Genomic DNA, 6,819 nt, shown 5'->3' on the forward strand with positions numbered 1-6,819 from the left:
AGGAAGGCACGACGAGGAAGGCACGACGAGGAAAGCACGACGAGGAAAGCACGACGAGGAAGCACGACGAGGAAAGAGGAAAGCACGACGAGGAAAGCACGACGAGGAAAGCACGACGAGGAAGCACGACGAGGAAGGCACGACGAGGAAGCACGACGAGGAAAGCACGACGAGGAAAGCACGACGAGGAAAGCACGACGAGGAAAGCACGACGAGGAAAGCACGACGAGGAAAAGCACGAGGTAACATGGATGATGAACCGACAAGGAACAATGGGACAGACAGGGATATATACACACAGACACTAAACGAGGCAACGAGACACAGCTGGGGGAGAAAAGCAAAGACACAAGGGCAGGGTGAATGGACACAGGAGGACCAAATCAACAATCACAGAGGGAGGGAAAAACACAAGGACATGAAGTAAAACTAGACATGGCACAAGGGGAAGTGAACATTTCAAAATAAAACAGGTAACACAAAGCCAGAATCATGACACACAGGGTGTTTCTTTGTCCGTGTTGTTTTACAAAAAACATCAATAATGCAGTTTAAGTTTGTCTACTATGGCTTTGGTTTGATTATGTCAGACAGTATACAGTCAATGTATGGCTAACTAACAGCAGCAATTTTGATCATTGATTAATCAAGTAATTATTTTAGTAAACATGCCAAAACATTCAGTGATTCAAGCTTCATTTTGGATTCAAATGTTGATATTTCCTGGTTGTCTCTTCTCTGGTATGAAAACTAGATATCTTTGTGCTATTGAAGAAGCTATAAAGTCGTTAGTACGAAGCAAGCAGCTGTTTACTTCTAGTTTATACTTTTTATTTAGGTTTTAACTCAATTTACCCCACAAAATACTTTTGATTTAAGTACATTTTAAGCAGTGCTGAGTGACTGTGGAGGGAGGAGACCACTCCTGCAGCAGGCAGATGGTAGAGGCTCAGTGCAGCTCCACGCAGCGTGAAGGGGACGAGGATCAATCACCTCTGATGGACGGTCTTATATGGCCTGCGACTCCAACCAGGGAGTCACAACCACAACAGAGATACGAGCAGAGCATCACAGGTCATACATCGCACCTGTGGACATAACATAAAGGACATGCATAACAGCTGACAATCTATAACAGAAGCGATATGCTCTGACCTCTATATGAGGTATGGGATGTTGCTGCAGTATGTAGTAGTAGAAATGGTTTATTTGAGGCTCCCGAAGTTACTGTAACTGAAGTCTCCTTGAGGACAAACAAGCTTAGTTGTCTTTACTTCACCAACCGCTCCCCTGTGGAGTGCAACATTTTCTTTTGCTTCCAGTGACATCTTCCATCTAAAGATCAAGTCCACAGATGGCCAAACAGCTCTTTCTACATCATCTTGTTCTCCCTCAGGTTTATTTTGGAATCATTAGTCCAGTGTAGGGGACATGTTCTTCTGTCTGTGAAGCTTTGCCAGTTTTTCTGTTTGGAGTTTGTGTGACTAGGGCCACACATGGTGTGTGTGCATATAGACTGCTGTGTGTGTACGTGTGGGTGTGTAGGCTACAAGCTATCTATCATGAAGGAGAATTCAGCGTCCCAAGTGTCATGTTACATAGGACGGCGACATTAGTTGCTGTTGTCAGAGTGGAGCCAGATGACATGCCCGCCGGCCAGTAAACAGATAAACACTGACAGAGACTCGACTTCAGGAAAGGGAAGATGACTGCTACTGCGGAAAGAATTAAACTCACACAGAATATCAGCTCAGCGGGGTTTCCTGCACAAGAACAATGCAGATAACAACAATTTCTTTCACAGAGAAAGTGCACATTGACTTTTAATATACTTTCCTCTGAGTGTTTTACTGTTTCACACATTCCACGAAACAGTGATTCAGGCAACTGAACAAAACTGAAACAGCTCAAAACAACATAAAACTCAGGGAGTCAAATAAAGACCCAAATGTTCTGGTGAGTGACACAGAAGGAGGGGAGTGAATTGTTGGCTGAAAGGGACAAAAGCTCAGGATTACAGTTTATTTACTGAAGGTTATTTATTCAAAGCCTCTTTGAGGCAGGCTGAGTGATATTTTGTATGTTAGATATTTATTTGCCATTACCACAATCTTATTCTAACCTGAACCATATTGCAGTTGCCATCATAGAAAGCAAGATATTTAACAGATGTTGGCACTTGATGTAAATTGAACATAATTCCGTGTTTTGCAGAATTGTCTAATAATGAGGTTCTCATCTGGCGATTGTGGTGAATAGACAGACTGTGTTTAGAATAGTGCTAATGAAACAATTAGTTGATAATCTACAAATTTGATAATCAATTCATTGTTTGAAGGGGAACGCCATCTAAAAGTCGGCCAAAGAGCTGCAAAAGGGTCTTTTTCTCAAAACACTCACATTATGACAGCTTCTTGTTTCACTTCTTTTCACGGACTCCTTATTCTCTCTGTCGTTTCTTCCAAGAGCCGCCTTAAAGGACTCCACAAGTTAGTTTAATAGAGGGGAGAGCAGCCCGACAGTGCTTTATCCACCTTGTCTTGGCTGGCTCCCAATTCAAAGCTGAATTGCTAGCATTTTTGTGTTGTTCGCCATATGTTCTATGGCTCAGAGTGTGTGTTTATGTGTGTGCGCGCGTGCTTGTGATTGTGTGTGTAAGTGTTTGCAGTCCCCTTTTACTACAGCAGCACTCTTCAGCTTTCTCTCCTCTCTTCACTAGTTGGCATGTAAGGTCACACAGACAACACACTCATAAACACATCAAGGCATCCACCCACACCCACACACACACCCACACCCACACTTACACACACACACACACACACACACACACACACACACACACACACACCCACACCTACACACACCCACATCCACACCTACACACACACACCCACACCTACACACACACACACACACACACCCACACCTACACACACACACACACACACCCACACCTACACACACACACACACACACACCCACACCTACACACACACACACCCACATCCACACCTACACACACACACCCACACCCACATCCACACCTACACACACACACCCACATCCACACCCACACCTACACACACACACACACACCCACACCCACACCTACACACACACACACACACACACACACCCACACCTACACACACACACCCACACCTACACCCACACACACACCCACACCTACACACACACACACACCCACACCCACACCTACACACACACACACACCTACACACACACACCCACACCCACACCTACACACACACACACACCAGCTGTTTTCTCTGCACTAAGACAAAGTGCCTCAGCAAAAGCAGCAGACAGCAAAGCTTCACTGAAAACCTCATATTTAAGATAAATTCCTCTGTCCTCGCACTGGTTAAGGTTAGATCAAGGCTGCCAAAAAGCTTTTTCCGCAGTCCTTCTCACACTCTCGCACATCCAATTCCTCCATTCCCTCAGCAATTAGCTCAGGATTAGATTGAGGTCAATTCTCTCAACTCCATTGCGTTCTCATTTTGTGTAAAGTTTCAATGAATTCCAATTCCTTTCCCTCCAAAATAAGTTTCTTTTTGAACCTTATTCGCTAAAATGCTTAAAATTAGACTCAAATTAAACCACCTCTTATCTGTCAGTTAAACTGAACACTGGGACTCTATTGTAGCTTCTCGGACTAATAATCTTCTGTTGGAAGCTATTTCCTGCTCTCAGGTGATGTAATAATAACGTCTTTATATGGAACAAAGTTTATTACACAAGGGGGCTGTACGTACCACTGAATCCCATCACCAGCAACCACACAACCTATTGGACAGGGGACGTCCAATAGGTTCATAATCATGATGATGATGATGCAGATAATGATAAACATGACCATGATGAAGATGATAATATGGGTCATAACCCCTTATTGCTGTCAGTGCCAAACCCATTTCCTCCCACAATTACCAGGAGCAGTAGAAGGCAGAGTGTCCATCCGCAGTATTTCACAGTCCATCGGGTTTACGCACCATTACTGACTGCCACTGACGGGTACTGAAGCAGGGGTCATTTGCATGTTATGGTACTACATTAGATTAATGTTGTCAGGATTTGCAGCACATCTCAGAGCATGTGGCTGATGGGGATTTAACCAAAGGTCATCTGTGCAATGTGCATGCCAAGAAAACATCAACTTCTGCAGAGCATCTTGCCATTAAGCTGTAAATGAAAGAGGATACACAGCAAGTTTACTCATCTCATCTTGGAATTATAAGGTTCTTTCTGGAAAATGAGGTGAGATGCTGAATATCACAGCTGGACATTTTACTGCAAAGCTCATAAAGTGCTCAATGCAAAACATCAAATCAAGTGTCCTAGAAGAGGCAACACAGTAACAAAGCCTTTAATCTCGAAAGGTCAATCTGGTTTGGTTATATATCGTCCTATTTTTCGCTGCTGACAGCCATTGACCTCCATTTGAACGGTTAACTACATCAACAAATATAATCTCGTTGGTGCTATTCACTGTGGTTGGTGAGATACCAACCACGGCGGTAGGATCCTGATGAGGGTGTGAAAATATAATCACATCACATCCATTCTCCACTCCCTCCACTGGCTTCCTGTCTCATTTCAAGATCGAATACAAAATCTCCCTACTCACCCATCATTGCATACATGGAAATGCTCCTCCGTACCTCAAGGAACTCCTCCCTCAACAAACCTCCACACGTAACCTCCGCTCCTCTAGAAAAATGTTGTTCCACCCCCCCAGGACTAAGCTCCGCACCATGGGCAATCGGGCCTTCTGCTCAGCCGTTCCTCACCTGTGGAATTCCCTCCCAAAACACCTGAGGGCTCCACAGGCCACCGACTCCTTCAAGAAGAGCCTAAAAACCTTTCTCTTCAAAAAAGCCTTTCTGTTAAATCTTATGTCTGTTGTTGTCCTGCATTGTAGCGCCTTGAGATTGCTTTTAGCTTGGAAAGGCGCTTTACAAATAAAATGTATTATTATTATGGCATTTCACAGCATTTTTGGCTGTAAAGAAGTATGTTAATATCACATTGACATACCACTAAATACATTGTTATTTAAGGAGCCAAATGATCAAGTTTGCCTAGCTTATTATTATATACATTACAAGGTCATGCTAGCATAGTAAAAGTAGCATTATCTGTTATTTTGGGGGATCATTACTCTGAAACACCCACATTTTGAAAAATGTCCCATTTGTCACCCATTGTTCCGAAATAACAAACAGAAGCACATGGCTAATTCTTATGCAGAATGACTTATGGAGAAAGTTTGACCCGCCCTACAGTACTCTGCCTCTGATTGGCTAGTACTCATTGTACTTTGTTAGTTGGGTTAATTAGGTTTAGGCGTGAGGAGTGAGATTGGTTCGGTGTAGGGTTAGAATATCAGGAAAAACTTTTTAAAGGCAGAGTAGTCATTATTTCAGAAGTTTAGCAGCGCCACAGAAATGGTCTGTTATTAGCAACACTGGATATGTAACTTTTGTCTATGTCTGTGTTGCGTTGAAGATGATGTATGTATGTACTGTATGCTTGTATGTGGCCTCAGGGCAGGATAAAATCTAATCTATAGTAATTTAATTAATGCAAAAATGACTGATTAAGTTGCCAACACTATCTCAGTGGCTACAAGGAGATTATCAAGTTTTAAATACTCATCACCCCAGTCCTCAAAGAACTCCACTGGCTACCTGTCTCCCTCCGAATCAATTACAAACTCCTGGTCCTCACTTACAAATCCCTCCACCACCTAGCCCCCTCGTATCTCACTGATCTCATCTCCCCGTACCAACCCCCACGGTTCCTCAGATCCACCTCAGCTGGTCTCCTTTCCACCCCCAGACTTCTCCAGGGTAGCACCCAGGCTCTGGAACTCCCTCCCCCAAGACATCCGTGACTCTCAGTCCCTCTCAAGACGCACCTCTTCTCAACTATCATTTGCTAGCCCCCAGTTAACCGTATTATTATCATTATTATTATTATTATTATTATTATTATTATTATTATTATTATTATTATTTTCTTTTTCTTTCTCTTTCTTCCCTTTCTTCATTCGTCCTAAATATTCCCCAAACTTCCCCTACTATTGTAAAGCAGCTTTGAGGTCTTGAAAAGCGCTATATAAATTCAATTATTATTATTATTATTAATAAATAGGTTAGGTATCATTTAATGTTTACTATCTGGGTACTATTACTAAGCTCACAGTCAAAAGCTTTTTTTTTAAAGATTATAAATCATTTATATCTTTTTCATAACCATATGTTATAGAAATTACTGAAACCAGTTTTCCTGCACAAATGCTTCATACAAGCACGAGCCATCCCATGGCTATAGTCTTCATCACAGCTACGGCTTGTCTCAATCAGCCTCTGCAGGAGGCGGTGCAGGTGCTATGTAGCTGCAATGATACAGACTCTCCTGAGCCAGCCACAGCTGAAGGTGCACCCACTCGCTCACAGCGTCATAATGGGCATAAGGCAGAATACTTATTACTAAATCATAATACAGCTCAGCCTTTCTCGGTGGATCAGAAAAAAGGCAAAAGGAATTGCGTGTAATGCAAAAATAAATCTGGGGGGGGGGAATCCCACCGTGACCTTTAAGGAGCTCCATACTGTACTTTCTAACGTTTGCTGTGAGTGTTCCTCTGTAGGGAAGTGAAAATCCAGGCACAGATGTTGAGAGTGCTCTTGAGATCCAAGGTCAGCCGTGCCATCCCGTGCCTCACCCTGAGGGAGATAACTGATGGCTGGAGGGTGAGAGGACAGAGGAGATGAGAAGGGAGGAGGG

Source organism: Cottoperca gobio, chromosome 6 (genome assembly GCF_900634415.1).
Source record: "Cottoperca gobio chromosome 6, fCotGob3.1, whole genome shotgun sequence".
Classification (NCBI taxonomy): domain Eukaryota; kingdom Metazoa; phylum Chordata; class Actinopteri; order Perciformes; family Bovichtidae; genus Cottoperca; species Cottoperca gobio.